This window comes from Eulemur rufifrons, chromosome 29, assembly GCF_041146395.1.
Source record: "Eulemur rufifrons isolate Redbay chromosome 29, OSU_ERuf_1, whole genome shotgun sequence".
In the NCBI taxonomy this organism is placed as follows: Eukaryota; Metazoa; Chordata; class Mammalia; order Primates; family Lemuridae; genus Eulemur; species Eulemur rufifrons.
Window position 1 is genome coordinate 45,495,266 of NC_091011.1, and position 20,600 is coordinate 45,515,865.

Here is a 20,600-nt window from a genome sequence, read left to right on the forward strand (position 1 = left end):
CTCATGAGAGAAAAGCTCCTTCAGGATTCCGGTGAGTTTCTTTTCCTGGGGAAATTTAAAAGAAGATTACTAGGCTATGCTCTAGCCCTTGTGTCCGAAGTTAGCCTAAGGAACTCAACTGGTATTCATCACTTCCTGCTTCCACCAACCCACCCTTGGCTACCACCTTTCCCGATCTAGATGGCTTAATTATGAAAGCAACCCAGACTCTCATCTGTAAAGGGTTTGAACCCCTGGCCACTGTGCCTTTTCAGATTACGGCTGTTGCACTCACCATTTACTATTTTTTTTTTTTTTGGTTTTCTTTTTTTTTTTTTTTTTATTTAATTTTACAGAATCAAAGAGTCTAACAGTATATCTTGTTAGATACAGTATGTCCTCATAATGTATACATTATTTCTTGTACAATGATATGAAATAATATGGGAAATATTCATGATAAATTATTAAGTGAACAGTGCAAGTTAAAAACAATAGTTTCATATTTTTTTCCCCACCCCCCCTTTCCCGAGTCAGCACCTTCAAGTGTTACCACTCCCCAAACGGTGCGCAATGCACTCATTGTGTAGACATACCCCCAAAACTGGACAGGACAATACCAAGAGATGCCCCAGTGGATTCTGGGGCTGTCAGACGCTTTCTTCCTGTTTCCATGTAGGGCTTCCTGCCCCAGTAGGAGCCGGACCTCCACCTGATTACCAGGGTTAATCACCTCTGCCAGCATAGCAATTCCTTCCCTAACTTGCTGATCTTTTGGTACAAGGAGTCTAAACTAATCAGATGACAGCCATAATTTAAAGTTTAATAGGACTTCAAAATTTCTGTGGCCCTGGTGCACATATTACCCTTACAGGACCCAGGACTTCTAAACCAAAAATGCCTAGAGTTGTAGAGATGGAGAACATAACCTCTTCAAGTGAGTCCCTGGAAGGAGGGCTATTCCTCTTCTGCCAGTTGTCCGTATACTCACACAGTCTACCTATTGGAAACACAGCACCATATAAAAATCATTGATTTAAGGTGTACCCTGTCCTCACAGAGTATCGTCTTCAAGCTGGTGCCTCATCTGTGCTGTCAAAAGATCACCTATCACTCCGTGCAGCTGGCAGCTTCTGTGTGTACGTGGGTCCTGTGGTCAGGTGCCCACTACTATGACTCTGCTGCACCCTCTGGGATAGTTAATTTTATATATCAACTTGACTGGGCCACAGGGTGCCTAGGTGTTTGATCAAATATTATTCTGGGTGTTTCTGTGAAGGTGTTTCTGGACAAGATTAAAATTTGAATTGGTAGACTGAGTAAAAGAGATTGTCTTCTCTAAGGTGAGTGGGCCTCATCCAATCAGCTGAAGGCCTGAATAGAACAAAAAGATGACCCTCCCTTGAGTAAGAGATCATTTTCCTGCCTGATGGCCTTCAAGCTGGCCCATAGGCTCTTCCTGGTTCTACAGCAGCTTTTGGCCTTTGGACTCATATTGGGACATCAGCTATGCAGATTTTGGACTTGCCAGCATTCATAATTATATGAGCCAATTCCATACAATACATACACACATACACACACACACACACACACACGCCCCCCCCCCCATTAGTTCTGTTTCTCTGGTGAACCCACCCTAATACACTTCCTTGCTACAAAGTGGGTTTCTTGGTTCAGTGCCATGCTATTTAGAATCTTAAACAGTAGTAGCACTGCCTGAGGCCATACAAGCAAGAAAGGTAGTCTTATACCCCAAATATTAATCAATTCAAGGTAAGATGAATCAATTTTCCTTCCCAGATGAAAAGGGTATGATATAATTAATTTGCTATCAATAGCTAGTTCTCTTCAAAGTATGGTTCTGCATTGGGAATTCAGTGTTGGTCTCTGTTGCCGGTAGGTTGGGTATTCAGCAGAAGCTACATAATATGCCTGGGTGAGTATGAAATCATACTGTTGGACATGTGCACAGCTTCTGTCTCTGTCACCATGGCTACTCTGTTCATGTGCCCTTTGCGTTAGCCCTGGGGTAGCTGGTGGCAGAGCCTGGCTATGTCAACTAGCCAAGGGACTCTATCTACTTTATTTGTAGTGCTTCTCCCATGCAGGATGCCCTGTAGTAGGCATCATCATTCAACAAACACACAGATATTCCCACTTTGTGCCCAACCCCACAAGTTGGTCTATGGGCCTATTCTCTAGGATGCAATACCCGTGGTTCTCTGTTAGTCGGCTAACGATCATGCTCACATCCAGATGCTTGGAACACACAGAAAGCTGATTATTTTTCTGATTTACCACATTATTAGGGAAAACAAGATGCCTGGCTAGTAGTATCTTTGATATCTCTCAAACTATATCTATTTGATCCGTGGAGAGATCAGCATAATGGTTCTCAGACGTCAATGTCCATATGAATCACCTAGAAGTATATTGAATTCACAGGAACCACCTTCAGAAGTTCTGATGCAGTGAACTTAATTTTGGCATTTTCAGCAGGAACAGCACCCCAGGTCATTCTGCTAAGGATGCCTGGGGACAATACCCTGGAGAAACATGAATCCAGTGGACCCATGTGAGCAGGTATTGGCCATCTGAACTTCCATTCTTTGTGTAGTTCTTGGCCATTGAGAAGATCACAGTGATAATAACGCTTAGTGAAATGCATTCTGTGGTATATTTTAGTATCTCTTTATGCTTTTTAATCAGTGGGAAGTTTTCTCATTCAATTGACACAAAGGGCATATCCTATTGATTTTTTTTCTTTTCACTAAATGAAAGACAGACATTAGCAGCGCAGAGAATTGGTTGAGGACATGTGGAATGATTTGAACTCTGGCTTCTCATTTAGGCATGCTGACAACTCTAAAGGCATTGTGCCACTCCATAGCTCGGACTGCCAAGCAACTAACCATGAAATATGAAGAGACTTTCAAAGCAATTTTTTGGAAAATATAAATGTGAACAATAAATTTATCCATTCCATTTTAGTCATTTTTTTATTGACAGAGAATCTTTCATTTATCTGAATATCTGAATGAAACATTCATTAATAGACCTTTTAAAGTACTATGTATTGCCTTTACTTAGAAGGCTTTTTATTAAACACAATTCCCTTCCTCCCTCTCTCCCCTCAAAAGTTTTTTCCTAAAACTTCTACTGTGGGTACCACAAAATTTAACGCTTGATCATTTACTCCCTTTTCCTCCATATATCAAATAAGAAAACGTATTGAAAGAACTTTAAAAAGATAAAGTACTATACTCCTTTAAAATGACCATGATAACAGGGGGATGGCTAAGTGATTTTCTCATTATTAGAGTACAGGATATTGGGAAAGTAGAGTCTATCTTTTATTCTCTTCTTAACTCTCATGGTTCCTAGCATAGGCAAGTAGAAGCACTTGTTGACTTCATAATATTTGATCACTATCTGTAAGTCCACATTAATTTTTTGTAGTCCTCTCTCATTAATAGCTTATACAATCCATTCCTACAGCCATCATCTATAGTTGAAATACATCTGATAATGACTGCAAGAAAATTGGGTGCTCCAAGATCTGGAACATGTGACATCTGCCCCTCCCTCTCTTTTTTTCCCCCTTTTCCCATGATAGAAATTGTATTTGACCTTGGGTGCTATTTTCTGATAAGCCTGAATGTGATTCCAAAATCTCTCTCAACACATACTCCAGGATTCTCTACCAGTCAGTCAAGGTTCCCTACCAATCAATCAAGACTCAGGGCAACATCTTTACCATCCCTCTCTTAGATATCAATTTCAGGTTATAGGTCCATCTGAGCTTCTGAGAAAGAAACTAGTTATGGCGTCATAAAACTTGAACTTCTAGTGCTGACACTGCCATAAACAAGCTGTATCACCCAAGCTAAGTAACTCAATATATTGAGACCTCCGTTTTCTCATCTGCAATGTAAGTGATTGGAACCAGATGCTCTCCAAGGTGTCTGCTGCCAGTTGTGAGAATTTGTGATTTGGTCAATGGAAGCCAGCCAGTCAACCTGGTTGGGCTCTCAGCAGTCATAAGAATCCAATAAAATATACTTCATTTTCATTCTTCTACCAGAAAAAGACCATTTATGTCTGGCATAGCTATTAGACATTTGTCATGAGCTTGGGTTTGCAAATTCTTGATGATTCTTTAATTTTTATAGTCTTCTGTGAGGAAAGCAGTCACACTGGTTATAATGGAGGTGACTACGTCTTAGCTACATAGAGTATTTTGGAAGGGTTTATGGTATAATTCAATTTTATCATAACCATTTCTGGGTTCTTCTAAAATAGTACTTTGAGTCCATACATGTATCTGTTCCTTAAGCCATGCACTAGCTCTAAAGCAAAAACTTTCTACCACATCCCACTTTGACAGGCTTTGGACAATGATGTTATATATCTGAATCAGCAGGCTCCTAATAACAGTCCAATCAACCAAGGATGCTGTAGTCAGCAAAACCCCAGAAAGTTATCTGCTCCTCTGTGTCCTGTTCTAGCCTGGAATGCCAGGATGAGCTTAACTAGACCCATTAGGACCAAAGCCTAAAAGCCATCTGTGCCTCCTGGTAGCTTTGTCACCAGCCCAAACAGACCTAATGGTTACTATGAGAATTGCTGGGGCAAAAACAAAACAAAACAGTACCCTAAAATGAAGGCTCCAGAAGCAAAAGTTTCTCTCTGACCTCTGATCTTTCTGCTTCTTAGTCCTGTTATTCCCTGGGGCCAGCCATAGAAAGCAGAATACCTCTTTCCCAAGGTGGGTCATAGAAGCTAGTACCCCTTTTCCAAAAGTCAGTCATAAAACCTAAAATTATTCTTTGTAAAAACTGGCCATAAAGAAATTATCTGACCTACCTTGTTTGACTGCAGGTCATAAGACCCCCATTCCAGTGAGGGTCCTGCCCCACATCCAGAAGGAAGGAATGCATGCTCTGAGAGGCCAGGAAGAATCTAGACACACAGGCCTTGCTGGGTTTCCTCACTCAGTCTATTAGCATTAGATCATACCCTTTTTCTCCAATCCTATTTCTACATGGCTGTCCATACTTTGTTAAACCTAAGTATAAAAATGGACAATTTCCCGTGTATTGTTGGGTCTTCATTCTGAAGGCTCCTGTGTATACATGTTAAATAAATTTGCTTGCCTTTTCTCCCTTATTAAACAATCTATCTCATGTCTGCGATTTTTCAGTAAACTTTTAGGGGGCCAAGGGCTTTGGTCCCTGCAGGATCATGTGCAATGGGGGTTAGGAAAGCCCTATGTCCACTGCAGAGTAAAAGACAGTGTTCCCTGGGAGAAAACGAACATTGGGTAAATGTGGCTGAAAATGGTTTGTGTCATGACCTCACATCCTGAGTGGTCATATAGAAAGAAATGTGAATATTCAGAGCTATTTTGTAACTTCTTGACAAAAGTACAAGGAAGTGAAAACACATACCATTTTTCATCTGCAATCAATGTTCCTGCTGGCACTCAGGAAGCTGGGCTCATCTAATGGAGCATCATTGAGTGCGCATGTTCTCTTTCTGTTGCTGTTTTTCTTTTCTTCCCCTCCCATCCCTTATTCTCTCTCTCCCTCTCTCCCTCTCTCTCTCTCTCTCTCTCTCTCTCTCTCTGTGTCTCACGCACACACACACCCCTGTATAACAACCTAAAGATTTTAAGTATGATGTTATCTTTGAGGACAGGAGATTGGGTTCAGTAATGTTTCTTTTCCTGGGATTTTCCCAATCTTAAAATAAAAAAAAATCTATGACTCATTGAGAGGTCAACAAACACTCATTGTGACAGAGTTCTTTTTTCCTTATGTGCAGGTTTCCCAAATCATGCTTGCAACTCTGTTGTTTGTGGTTAGAAAACCTATTTAATTTGTGTTTTACTGGAGATTCATTTAATCATATATAAATTAGGTGTAAACTGTATATAAATCTTATCAGAAACTTCACAATATACCTGGAATTTGCGTGGCAAACTTTGTGAGAGCTTACAAAGCATCCTTTGAGGTGTGACAGGGTGTTAAGGAGTATTCATTTTGCAGGAAACTAACACTGTAAGAAAATTAGAGGGAAATATAAGAATAGGCAAAAAAGCTTTTCTATGTTTTTTCTTTAAAATAGGTTTTAAGGTCCCTGTCTCCTTCCATTCTGTATGATATGCAAATTTCAAACTACCTGGACTTTTAAAAAAGTAAATTTACATAGTCTGATTTTATGAGTGAAGGAGACCTAAGTGCCCACCAGAACCTGCCCCTCTGACTTCACTTGTTAAGGAACGTGGTTTTTCATTGTGACAGGAGGTTATCATAACCATGAAAAAATAGCAGATATATAAAATATCTGTGAAAGTTTTCTTTGGTTCAAAGTGGACTGAGCCAAAGTCCTCTCTGTGATGTTCACAAAATGGATATTCAGAAAATCGCTAATTCAGAAAATTCTAGATGAATAATACCTAGGACATAGTAAGCTCTTGACCAGTATTTACTCTTGAATAGAAGCTAATTATTTCAAAATGGAAAGCAATGTATCGTTTATATGATCCTCAAAACCAAAAGGGACACAGCTAGGAGAGGTGTTCAAATCACCATTCGGAATCTGAAAGGGCAGCTGAAAGTTCTGGAGACCCGCTGTGCCAGGCTAACCTTTTCCTTGCGGGAGATGAAGGAGGGACTGGGGAAGTCTGGGCTTGGCACCTGGCAGTATGTGTTCTCAGCGCTCTGGGAAGCAGTTATTTACAAACCACTGTAGAAGCATGCTAGTGCTTCAACAACCAGCAAGGCCATACACACTGCGTAAAATCTGCGCGGGACACAATGTGGGGGAAGGAGTGGTCACAGCGGCAGTAACAACACTCTTCATCCTTTCTGGCAGTAACAACACTCTTCATCCTTTCTGAGGATAAAGTGAAGCGTGGAGACAGTGCAGGGCTGAAGCCCCTCATTCCCAGTGCTCAGCACCTTGTTTTCTCCTTCCAGCCTCTGAGGTGGAGGGTCCGGAAGATGTTCCTGGCTTGGTAGTTTTAGGAGAGGGTGCCGACCTTGGAGGTGCCCTGTTAGGGTTGAGCTGACTTACCGCCTGCGGCAGGTCCGATGGGAGCTCAGTAATGGCGGCCCATGCTGATGAGGATAAATGATTACAGCACCGGGCCTTAATAGGAGACCAGAGCAACCAAACAGAAATGCAGGTGTCTGAGCAGTTGGACTAATTCAGTCCCAATTGCTGCCACATTTGATTTGGAAAAGGAGCCATGAAAAGTTATGGGGAAGCTAGAACCTGAATGTAAATGTTGATCTAGTTTACTTGCTCAGAGGAAGATCGTTCTGCAACTGAAGAACAGTTAGTTCTCCATTATAACTGAGCCACGTGGATAATAACACCTAACAAGTATTTTCCAGTTTACAATCAGGTGTTACGTTCACAACACAGCAAGTTAAATATTATTTTACACTTAACCATTTGGGACATAGATGCTCAGATAAGCCTTGTGGCCATCCAGTTATTCAGGCCTTCTGGTCATTCTAAGATGCTTTCTGCCATATACAGCATTAAAATTCTCTTTTCAGAGATCACATTCAACCTTTCTTCTCTTTAGGTCTCATGGTTCTTCATCAAGTTACAAAATAAAAAATAGCAATACCTCACCACTTGTAATTCTTAAAATTCTTTTGGAAGAATATTACATACAAATTACTTTTATTTTCTGGGAAACATGTTTATCTTTGAGCTAGCATGAAGAGAATATGATTATATTTTTATCTTTCAAGAAAAGTTTAAGTATCATTTATATAGGAAAGGAATTTAGATAGGAAAGATATCAACAATCATGTTTGGAGGGCATGGTAGATATATTCAAAATAATTCATTTATTTATTCTCCATCATCTGAAGAAATATTAACTAGAGTCCTTAGCTATTTTTTTTTTCCTGAATGAACTTGCAGCCACATTTGACAGGGAGTTAAGAAATTCAAACAGAATTATCCAAGTTTTTACAGCATGAGCTGAGGAGCAGCGAATGTGTCAGGTTTCAGTCTGAAATGTTGGTTCTTAGCGCACTCATGGCTGAAGAATGACCAGAGGCACCAAAGTAAGACAAGCACGAAAATGAGACTTATTGAGGAGAGAAAGCTAGGATTACAGAGCAGGAGCAAGATAGAGGTTTACAGAGTGTGATACATATGCCACAGATGACAACCAGACCCATTGTCACAGCCAAGAGAGAGCAAAAGGAAGGGCACAAAAAAGGACTGGTTATGGTCTGCGCCTTGTTTTATAGTGCCTGGATAGGGACCTCCCTGTGGCTCAGACATCACCATGGAACCACTTTGATTGGACAGTTGGGAATTTCATGACCTGAGACTTACCTACACGTGTGGGTGGTTCTAGGTCAATTTCTGAACTCTATGGTACCTATGCTGCTTGGCCTATGGGCTAGAGAGTCCTCTGCATTCTTTTACAGCTGGTGGGCTAAGTTATGATTGGCAGATTCGTAGGGTATTCCCTCCTCCCCCAGGTATGGCAGTAGCTCAGGGCAGGATCAAGGTGGGGCAGGACCAAGATGGGGGCCTGGGGCCCACCCTCATCCTTCTTCCCAGGTGGGCAATTACACCAAGGCAAGACACCCACTTTCATCCCTAGGAGACCTGGAATCCCTTGCTAATTACCTAACAGATGAACATGAATTTACTATAGTTTCTTTCTTAGGAAGGAGTGAAACTTGCTTGCCATGCAGAAAAAGTCAGTAGCAAATTGAGGAACACAGCTGTAGCGGTTAATGCAGTCAACAGAGAGATGGGTCTCTGTTCTTCCCACTAACTCTTCTCTGAGGTTGCCACTTGCATCTGGCTCTGCCCTGAACATCTCTGGTCTCACAGTGGCTTCAGTCCAATGTCTTTGACTAATATCAAGTCTTATTCCTGAATAAGACTTGAACTCTCCTGCTGAACTCTCCATTTTCTACATGCCCTCTGGCCCCATCACAAAGTTGCCTTGTATGCTTAGTTATCAACTAGAATCAGAAAACCGGAAAAGACATCTAGAAGAGGTGATCTCTAGCATAAGAGTTCTCAGACGGCATCACAGGGCATGTTCATATTTATTTTTCTGCCACAGGGTCTCTGGCTAACATACTCATCCATCATTTTCGTTTTCTGTACACAAGATGAGAAGATACCTTTTTATTTGGTAAAGTCTATAATATTGAAAAGTTGTCATAGAGCGTGGACCCTTCTGACAGTGAATCAATGGTGATTATTAAAGCACCCAGCCATCTTATCTGACTATGTGGTTGGGAATAAGAACACTGGACCTTGACCACAGAAGTCACTGTCAGCAGATTACCTCCAACTCCAAAAGGGGACATAAAGAACATCACAGTTTTCCTAATATGTAAAACATGAGTCTCTTGATTCTCCTGATTTTTCATTCAGCTCCACAGTGATTTCGATTACTTCAGAGCACTGACCAAGACAGATAGCCAAACACTTAGAAAAAAAACATAAGTAAATGACAGGCTGTGAGAAAAATCATAAGACATTTTTGAGAGATATGGCAAAAATAAAATCTAATAAAAGTCTCTGAAGAGCCCAGCAATTATGTGCAAAATGAATGGCACAAAAGCAGGAAGAGTCTGTGTCTGCATCGTGGTCTCTGACTTAGGATGGGATAACCAATTACCCACTGGTCGTAGGCTGAATATCATGTATGTCCTAAAACCTGGAACTTCTGAATATTACCTTATTGGCAAAAAAAGACTTTGAAGATGTGGTTCAGGATTTTGAAATGGGGATTATCCTGCATTATTCTAGTGTCTCCTAAAGGCAATCACATGTATCCTTATAAAAGGGAGGCAAATGCCAGAGAAGAGGAGAAGATGATATGATCAAAAAGGAAGAGATTGGAGGGATCTGACCACAAGCCAAGGAATGCCAGCAGCTGCCAGAAGCTGTAAAAGGTAAGGAGCAGATTCTACCACAGAGCCTCCAGAGGGTACTGCTGACACCTTGCTTTCAGCCCCCAAATTCTGATTTTGAATTTCTGCCCTCCAGAACTGTAAGAGAATAAATTTCTGTTGTTTTAAGCCACCAAATTTGTGATAATTTATTATAGCAACCTCAGGAAACTAATACACCATCCATGAATCAGCCAAAATAGGTTCTACTGTTATATGCTCAGCAGGCATTCTTTTCAGGTTGAAGACACTTCAAAAAAGAGCTGCAAGACACTACTCAAGAAATTTCAGATGGCTTTCAATCTTTGGGTCTTTCTATTTCCTCTAATTCTTTTTTTTTTTTTTTAAGGCAAAGTTAACTTCATTTAGCAGATACAACTGCTGACCTGGACATCTTAATTAGCAGCATAGCAGATGAGTGAAAATAAGAATTATGGGTCCTGAATCTGTAGGGAGGTCAAGTTAGATGTGGCCAGACAGATGCCTCCAATGTGAGTAAAGACAAAATATCTTCTCCAACATGTTGTACCAAGGATTAGAAGAGCTGAAATCTAATGTTGATTTCTAATGATTATTTGTGTCATCTTGAGCAAATGACTTAGTTTCTCTAGGTCTTGAGTTCATCATCTGTAAAATGAATCAATTAGGTATACTTAGCAATTCCTTGAACTCCTAACATTTGATGAATTTATCCAGCATTGAGATGAAATTAAAATTTTAAAACTCTTTATGGACAGAGTTTGTGGCCACCTATATGGGTATCAGATATCTCAATACCCTAATCACAAATACCAGAAATTTCACTCATAAAAGGGTATGTGTGTGTGAAATATTCCTCTTTCCATTTAAAAACTTCCAGATAAAATGATATAACACATTAGAGCAAATGAACTTATCAATCTTCATTGTAGATATTTTCATCATTATCTTAGACACATTATATTATAATTATTAGTTTATACGTCTGTCTACCCTACTAAACAACAATCTTCCTGAGAGAAAGGATTAGATATTATTCATCACTGAATCTTCACAACCAGAATTTAAGTGCAGGTACAAAGTAGGTACTCAATAAATATTTGTTGGATAGATTCATGGATGGATGGCTGGCTTTTCCTCCATGACAGAATACCAGAAAAAAAAAAAAAAGCGTGCAGTAGAATGGTCAAGAAGGTCCCAAGAAGCAGAGCACAAAAAACAGAAAAGCAAAAAAACCCCACTATCTATATCTCCTACCTGCGGTGCACAGTACAGTCCACAAATCATCTATCCCAGACTTTTCTCAGAGCTCAAAGCCTTTATCATGTTTTCCTCGGAGAGAAAATTGGGTGCTCTTTATCAGAGGTTTGGTTTCTTTTTAAAACATTCTTTATCTCTCTAAAGCACCATTAGACTGTTAATTGAAATAAAAGAGACTTAATTTGTAACTGGGACTTGATGAAGTGGTAATTAGAAACAAATGCTGTATTGCATTTGAATGCTTTCCTTATTATTTGCGTGCCTATTGATTCTTTTTAAACCACTCTGTTCAGTTGAATTTTAGTAGATGAATTTCAGGTATTTTTCCTTTGAAAATGACAGTGAAGAAATTGCCAAGCAATGAGACATTAAGCAAAGAAATGAGCGTTTAGCCAGGCTATTTTTCATGATCTTTGCTATTTTTTAAAATAATTAATCCAACTTGTAAGGGAGAAAATATGGTGAGTTATGCCCCACTCTACCTGCAAAAATTAGTCAATAAACACAAAGTTATCAAGGGCAGGACTGAACTTGATTTGTGTAGCAGGTTACTCTTCAACACTAGTGGCTTAAAAAAAAAAAATCAGAGGGTCCTCAATTTATAACACTTTTAGGAGAAGATGCTCATACTAAATTAACAATAGTCCACTCAGATAGGAAACCCTATGTTTAAAATCCCTTCCATTACTAGGAACCAAGAGATTTAAGATGTTTTATTTCTTTTTAGGCTGACCTGGGGAAACCTATTGAGAGATACGGGACCCTTTTCCATATCCTTCTTAGGCAAGCCATTCAAATCACATCCACAGTTTTTAATATAAGATCTTTTTTTTAATTACGCACTGATACCTTGTTATCTATAAAATATATACTCAAGTAAATGAGTTACAAATACTTATCTTAGTTACATAATTAAGCTGGACATACTTTAGTTAATAAATCAGATTTTTATTCTTCCAAACTAGTTTTCTATCTCTGTTAAATCTGGTCTCTGGGAAAGTAGAGTCCTTAATAACTGGACTGTGGGTACATCAGTTCTAAACTACTCCTTCCTTCTTAACCACTGGACCTCTTTTCCTTGTTAGATGGCTTTAATCACTGTCCAGAATTTCCTTTCTGCTGCTAATCCTTATGTCCCTCTTCCTGAAGCATCTTCACAGTTCTCTGCTCTTCACTCTCCAGTTGCTTTCTAAGTTTGTTTCTTAGGAAAAGACATCTCTCTCTGGCTCCACCAATCACACGCAAGAGTGTGTCTGCTGTCTGGCTCTGGCTCATTATGAAGTGATTATTCCCTGATATCTACATATCTATATCACATCATGAGCTAGCAATAGTGGAAAAAAATACAATTTTAAAACCCTTATCATTGAGCTGAGCTTTTGGAATATCAGTTTTATCAGAATATGAATAGAGCTGTGTCCAGAGTTAGATGCAGAACTGCATGTAGCTCTTGAGTTCTCTTATCCAAGTCACCATTTTTAGATGGTATCTCAAAAGAAATTGGGAGATCCTGAACAAAGTTCCCTGGGGAATTCAAATCCCCCTGAGAAGAGTTATCATAATCAGCTACAATCACAGAAAAGTTTATGACATTATCATTCACACTCACCCATTAACTTCCCATGTCAGACTTCAAAACGAAACAACCACCAAAGCAACCAACCACTAGGCATAATCTCCCCCAACAGTGTAACAATGTTCTGTGTCCCAAGTCTTAGTTTCTGTCACGGGATGGAGAGTATCACGGCAGTGCTGACAAGAACACACTTTCCCTGGAGGAGACCTAAAGAAGATGGAAGAATATAATGGCTTGGCTCTGGGAAATTCAGAGTTCTTCAAGATTCCTTATTTGTTTTTCTGCTATTTGGTATGTCCTTTAGCTCTTACCTGGAAAGAAGAGGAGAGTTAATGGGTATATCAATTTTATCCTCTGACTTTAGTTCTTAGGGAATGAGCCATCAGATCCCTGGGCCTAGGGTCACTGACTAGTTTATATCACCTTGGGTTAGTTTTGGGATATTAGAACTGAATTAGAGAAAATGTCACTCATTCAACAGAACAAGACAAAAATGGGAGAGAGGAGTTATGAGTGGGAGAGAGTGCTGCTGGAAAGAATCAGGTGGGAAGAGGCAGGCAGGCTGGATCTTTGATGCCTTATTGGATCCAGAATGGAAGGATTCCTCCCTCTGCTGCTAGAGAAAACCAAGAGCAAACCAAATTGCTTGGTCTCCCTTCAGCTCTCTCCATTCCTTACATATTTGAAGTGCTTACCTGGCCTTGCTTCTGAATTCCACAGGTGTCCCAGAATCACTGGGTGGCTTCCTGTTTGGCAGTGATCAATGGTATCCACTTTTACACGAATGAACTGTTTAAAAGCCATACGGATAGTTTAAAAAATAAAAGCCAGAGCAGACATAACTGAGACAGTGCAACCTGAGCAAATTTATTTAATAATAACCAGGTCACTGAATTCACCTAAGAAATGGAATGGTAATTTATTTTCTTGTACCCAGTTACCTCCAGACAGATTCTGATTATGTTGATTACCAAAGATGCATGGAAAAACAAACAAACACACACCAAGCAAACAACAACAAAAAAACAGCCCAGAACTTGCTCTCATAAATCTTATGTTTTTGTTCTGGGTTTGCTACTAACAAGCTTTGTGATCACAGGCAAATCACTTACCCTCTCCGTGCCTTTACTGTTTTTCCATCTGTAAAATATAAATAATAATGCTTATCCTACCCTGATTTGTATCATCGGTTTACATACAGCTCATGTTACTGAATATATAAACTCAATAAAAAATAAGATGTACCTTAGAAAGTCATCCTAATCCAACTCTCTTCCCTGCTCCTTTATATCAGGGTGAAGTCATAGAGTATTTTGGTAACTAAGCTGACACTGTGAAATCTTTCTAAAAGGCTGTCGTATTTAGGAAGAAGAAACTGAAATTCAGAAGCAAAATGAATGGCTCTTTCTCTTCAGCATTGCTTCCTTGGGAGTGAAATAAACCCAGTACCCTAACACTGACTGACGTGGCTGTGGGATTACGTGTTAGTGGGGACGTGGGAGGGCCATACAGGAAATAAAGAGGATGACTATGATTTTTGCTGTTTACGGAGTCAGTTCCCTCTTTGGGGTCAATGATAGGGGCAGCCTGTAATAAATCTTCTGAGACATATGCCTGGGACGTCGTTGCTGGAAAGGACTGTTTGACTAGCCATCGCTCTCTTCTATGTTACACATCCACTTTCATTGGAGAAAATGGAAAATATTTATGTCCTCTCTCTTTTATGTGCGTCAGATTTGCCAAAGGAAATGCCTGGATGTTCTCAATTTCTAAAAGGCTAAACAAAAGAAAAGGCAGAAAACTTGGCCAATAAAAGCTTACAAAAGACAGGCACTGCTTTTTTCCCCCATTAAAAACTACAAACGTGTGTATCTGATCCCTAAGTGCTCTAACTTCTGAACACCCAATCTACAGTCTGTTTGCTATGTAGCCAAGGATAAGTATGATTTGCAATCATTGGGTTGGAGATCCATTGATCGATTAATCGATCGATCTATCTATCCACCCCCAGCAAATGTGGCAAAGCTTTCCCTGTTAGAGAAAGAAAGTTTAATTAACTTGCCTATTATATATATATATATATATAGATAGATAGATAGATAGATAATAAGGAAGGGGTCAGGATTTGAATGCAGCTCTTAATGTCAAACTGGCAAAGCCAGGAAGGTTTTACCTCTCCACCCTGAGGCAATAACTGTGATACACATCCCTAGCACTTATTTTAGTCTGAAAGCGTTTGAAGTGATTTAGAAGTGGAAGGAGCACCTCATTTCCGATTGCGCTTGTGAACTTTCTTCTCACCCACAGGTTGTGAAACCCTTACTGCTGTTGCCATTACTGATGCTCTTTTGCAACATATGGGTTCACTGGGCTTTCACAGATGCAGCTCTGTCTGCATTTGTTGACTGCTAAGTGGAAATTCGTCATGGGGACTCTTGGAAAGTGAGTAAGGAAAATATCAAGCAGGAAAATGTTGTCACCTGAAAAAGTTAAGCAATTTACAGGGCATGAATGTGCTTTCTCAAGAACTCCAGGGTCTTAAAGAAGTTTTTAATATTTTTACTCAACAAACACTTACATCACCCTTACTATGGACTGCCAGTGTTACTGCTTTACAATTATTAACTCATTCAATTCTCATGCGAACCTGATGAGGTGCATATTATTATCATCTCTATTTTGCAGATGAGAGCGTTGAGGCACACAGAGATTAAGTGCCTTTGCCCAAAGTCACAAATCTAATTAACGGCAAATCTAGAATTCAAACCTAGGTATTCCTGCTCCAGAATCTATGCTCTTGAGCATTCTGTTTTACTGCTTCTAGAAGACAGTTGATGTAGATGTGCTGTACACAAAGATTCAGGAAAGTGCCTAAGTATTATGAACCTTAATATTTTCCCCTTTGACTTTTAGGTTTTTCTTAGCTATCCATGTAAAACTATCCTTAAAGCATTAAAGGTGTAAGTTTGGCATTCAACACATACCTATCTAAAAAGGAATTGAAACTTGATTTTCAATCAGTGAGGATGCCTTCCTCATGTGCTTGTTGGGGCCAACTCTGCTTCACTTTGTGCACTGGGACAGGAGGCAGCCCACTGCTTGCTCATGTGTATACAGAAGTAGCAATGCTTGGGATATGGTTGGCCTTCACGGTTGAATAAATGAGCACCACACTTTATCCTTCCTCATGGTGATGGGGGCTTCACTCAACTGCTGAGGGAAGAAGTCTTCTTCCTGCCTCCAGTGCTCCATGATATACAACCCTCAGTCTCCCTAAAGAGAGTCCATTCTCTGTTTCCTTGGATCTTCTTTATTTCCGTCCTGTTTTTATGTGCCTTTTCCTTCTTCTGGCTTTCACCAGTTCCACCTTCTGTTTTCATTACACTTTTATTGTCATCTAATTGCTAATCATTTATTTAACATGTATCTTAATTAACTTATATTTAATGAGCAACTACTACATGCAGCCTCTCCATCGAGGGCTTCATTTTAACTGTCATAAAATTATAACAAACTCTTAAATTCAGTGCAACTTCTGTCATACACAAACAACCACATGACATTCCAATGTTTGATGAACTACGACAGGAGACTGCATTAGTTTCCTGTGGCTGCTGTGACAAATTACTACCAACCCGGTGGATAAAAACAACACAAATTGATTCTCTCACAGTTCCAGAGGCCAGAAGTCTGAACTCAGTTTCACTGGGCTAAAGTTAAGGTGCAGGCCGGGCTGGCTCTTTCCGGAGACTCTGAAGGGAAAATCACTTTGCTTGGCTTTTCTAGCTTCTAGGAGCCACCTGCAGTCCTTGGTTTCTGAGCCCTTCCTCACATTACTCCAACCTCTTGCTTCCACAGTCACATCTCCTACTTCCTCATCTGTAGTGAAATCTTCCTCTGCCTCCCTCTATTAAGGACACTTGTGATTACATTTAGGGCCCACTTGAATAATCCAGGATAACCTCCTCATCTCAAGATCCTTAATCACATCTGCAAAGTCTCTTTTGCCATATAAGGTAATTGTAATGGTTAGCTTTGTGTCAACTTGACGGGGACATGGAGTGCCATGATATTTGGTTAAACGTTATTCTGTGTATGTCCCTGAGGGTGGTTCTAGATAAGAATAACATTTGGATTGGTAGACTGAGTGAAGCAGATTGCCCTTGCCAGTGTGGGTGGGTCTCATTCAATCCATGGAGGACCTAAATAGAACAAAAGGCTCCATAAGGGAGAATTCCACCTCTCTGTCTGACTGTCTTCAAGCTGAGACATTGGTCTTTTCCTGCCTTCAGACTCAGACTGGAACTTACACCATTGACTCTCCAGTTCTCAGGCCTTTGGACTTGGACTGGAACTATACCATTAGATTCCTGGGTGTCTAGCTTGCCAGCTTGCCAAATACGGATGGTGGGACTTCATAGCCTCCATAATCATGTGAGCCAATTCCTCCTAAAAAAATCTTTTTGGTTCTGTTTCTCCTATTGGTTCTATTTCTCTGGAGAATCCAGACTAATATGATAACATTTACAGATTCAGGGTATGGACATCTTTTGGGGCTGTTATTCAGCCTACCATAGATGCTCAATAGATTTATTAATACAGTATTTCTAAGAATCAGATATCCATTTTAATGCTCAGTGGACAAACTAAAACTACAAAATGACAAATACGTTTCCTTATTCTAGTGAAATAGTCTAAATGCAATTAAGTACAATCATAGTTGGATTTTGTAAGAAGCCATTTTTTCTCTTCAGTACCATTCCAAAAATCTTTAAAATACAAAAAACAATAATGTGAACTATAATTTTCCTTTTCCAATCAAAATTTTGGAATCACTCAAATCATTAAAAACTTAATTCCCTACTGAAACAAATAGACTTTTGACTTTTTCCTCATGTTTTAGAGAGTATGGTAGTTTTAGAACACGCCCATAAGTTATTTAACATTCCTCCCAGAAAGAGGCAACCTTTTCTTTCTTTCCCTCCCCTTGAACCTGGGTGGATCTTTATGACTACTTCAACAAGGAGAATGTAGCAGTTGTGACACTGAATGATTGCAAAATCTAGCTTAGAAAAGGCCATGAAGATTTTGTTATTTCCTCTTGGGTCATTCACTTACAAGTCCTCAGCTGCCATTTTAAAAGTGTGACTAACTCAAAGCCGACACGCATGAGTAACCACGTAGACAGATCACACTGAATTAGAAATAGATGCCTGAGGAGCTGCAGCGATCTAGCCTCAGCTGTGTGTCTCCCCAGTCTTTAGGTCTTTCGAATTGTAGGGCAGGAGTTCGCACACTACAGCCTGCAGGTCAAATCCAGCCCACCACTATTTTTGTAAGCAAAGTTTTATTGTGACACAGCCATGCTCTTTCCTTTTATGTATTATTTACAGTGGTTTACATGCTACAAACACAGAGTTGAGTAGTTCGGACAGTGACAATTGGGCCTGCAAAGCCTAAGAACATTTGCTATCTGGCCCTGTACAGGTTTGCCAATTCCTGTTGTAGCGTATGGATACACTCTCCTCACTGTACCCTATCCAAATTTCCAACCCACAAAATCTGTGAGCATAATAAATGCTTGTTTTCTACCAGTAAGTTCTGGAGTGATTTGTTAGGCAGCATTGAATAATTGGTACAGAATTAGGGTTATATCACTAAGATATTTCTAGGGGTCCTTTGTTTTTAAATGATGTGCAAGTTCATTGAATATTACAGATTTTGAACAATTTTCTGTTAAGCTTCTAGTTGTTGAATTACTCCAGGAATTGCTCCTGAGTCCTCATCTCTTCTTTAATCTACTCTTGTCACCTATTCTTCCACTGAAGATTCATCCAGTATCACCATTAGAGCATCTCTGAAGCTCTGGACTTGAACATCCAACTGTCTCCTTAAATTTCCCTTGGGGTATCTAATGAACATGAAATTTAACATGGCCAAAATATAACTGTTAAGTTTTTTATAAAATCTAACCATCTCAGTGTCTTCCTCATTATATCAAGTATCATCTACTCAATTGCTCAGGTCAAAATCTGAGTCATTGTTGACTTCTCTCTTTCCTATATACCTCACATTTAATCCATCAGTAAGTGCCATGGCACTATTTAAAAAATATATTCCACATCTTACCATAGTATCTTCAAATCACCATCATTTCCTACCTGCAACCAGTATCAAATTTGTGGATTTTTTCAATGTGTTCATTATTTAGCATCACCACTAGAATATAAGCTTTTTGGGAGCCTAAAATGGTGCTTTGGAACACATGACATCCTCAATAAATATCTTTTGACAAGCTAAGTTTATACAGGAATTCTGCTAAAAGAGCATTTTTCCTGAAAAGGTAAAAATAGATGAATGAAGGATAATATTCAAAGAATTAATGCTATTAATTCTGAAAGTTGCACATGGGGAGATTTTGAGGAACTCACTGGTTACATTCTACTTCTTTAATTAAATGGTCATTATTATGGTAGTTCAGTTCTGATTTATTATTTAATTTATGCATATGTCTTATAGCTCTTGTATTTATAACATTTTATCAAATATAATGATGTATTATAGGAATAGGCAAATGAAGATCATGCAGCCTGCAGACTGTTTTTATACAATCCTTTTGCTAAGAATGGTTTTTACATTATTAAAGAGTCGTAAAAAAAAAAAAGAGAAGAGAAAGAAAAATTGACAGAGAGAGTATGTGGCCTCCAAGCCTAACATATTTAGTATCTGCTCTTTTACAGAAAACCTTTGCCACTTACATTAGAATATAGAGTTTGAATGGATATTTTTTATTAAAGACTATTTTTTTAGAGCAGTTTTAGGTTCACAGCAAACTGAGAGAAGCGCACAGAGATTTCCCATATAACCTCTGCCCCCACACTTACATAGCCTCTCCCATTATCAATATCCCCCAAGAGTAGATGTTTTATTATGTTAAAAATATTTCAAAAGTCCCAGTATTTTGAAATGGGGATTTGACAACGATGATGAATAAGCAAGTGGCCTGAAGCTCTGCAGACCTGATAAAGATAATTCATATAAAATCCATAAATAATACAAGTGCTTCTAATTGACAGAGCCAGGGCCAATTAAATTTTATGCCAAAGGATATTAAGGAGAGACATAATTGTTGAATATTAAAAATTTGAAAGAAGAAACATCTGTGATTCAGTGTTCATTTAATATAAAATTTATGGCATACATTTTAGAATAGAGTAATTTTCCATATCCTGAGGGGGTTACATATTTTTAAATTTTTCTTTAGCTTGTAGAGACAATTTTATATCCAAAGCTTAAATTCTTATTCCATCTCTCCAAATTGAAGACCAATTAAAATATTATGCATTGAAATATTAAATTGATTATATGAGAGAAAAACTATTAGGTAAAATATTAATGGAAAGAATATTAAAATGTTTGGGGCTGCATTAAATATTTACTAGCGATAGCCTTCAATAAATTAACTGTGTTGCCAAAGTTTTTATTGCTGCTGCTGCTATTAAAAGTGGACACCAAAATAGCCACTGCATTGGGTATGAATAAATTAACCTTTCAAATGAATATTATTTCATTTAATGAGTTTCATCTTGCCATCTTGAATATTTACATTAAATATTAACTTTTAGCCAACTCAATGTGCATATCATGGTAGCCTATGAATTTAGATAAGTTGAGGACTAGAGTTACATTAATATTTTTAAGATGCTCTTTGCTGTTATTCTAAGATAATGGCATCTTTTTTTACAAGTTAAACAAACAAGTTCAGTTCAAATACATGTATGTGTTATTTGTACCAGTAGGCTATACTTCTTTTGGCACCCATTCTCTGTGCAGAAACAGCAGGCTTT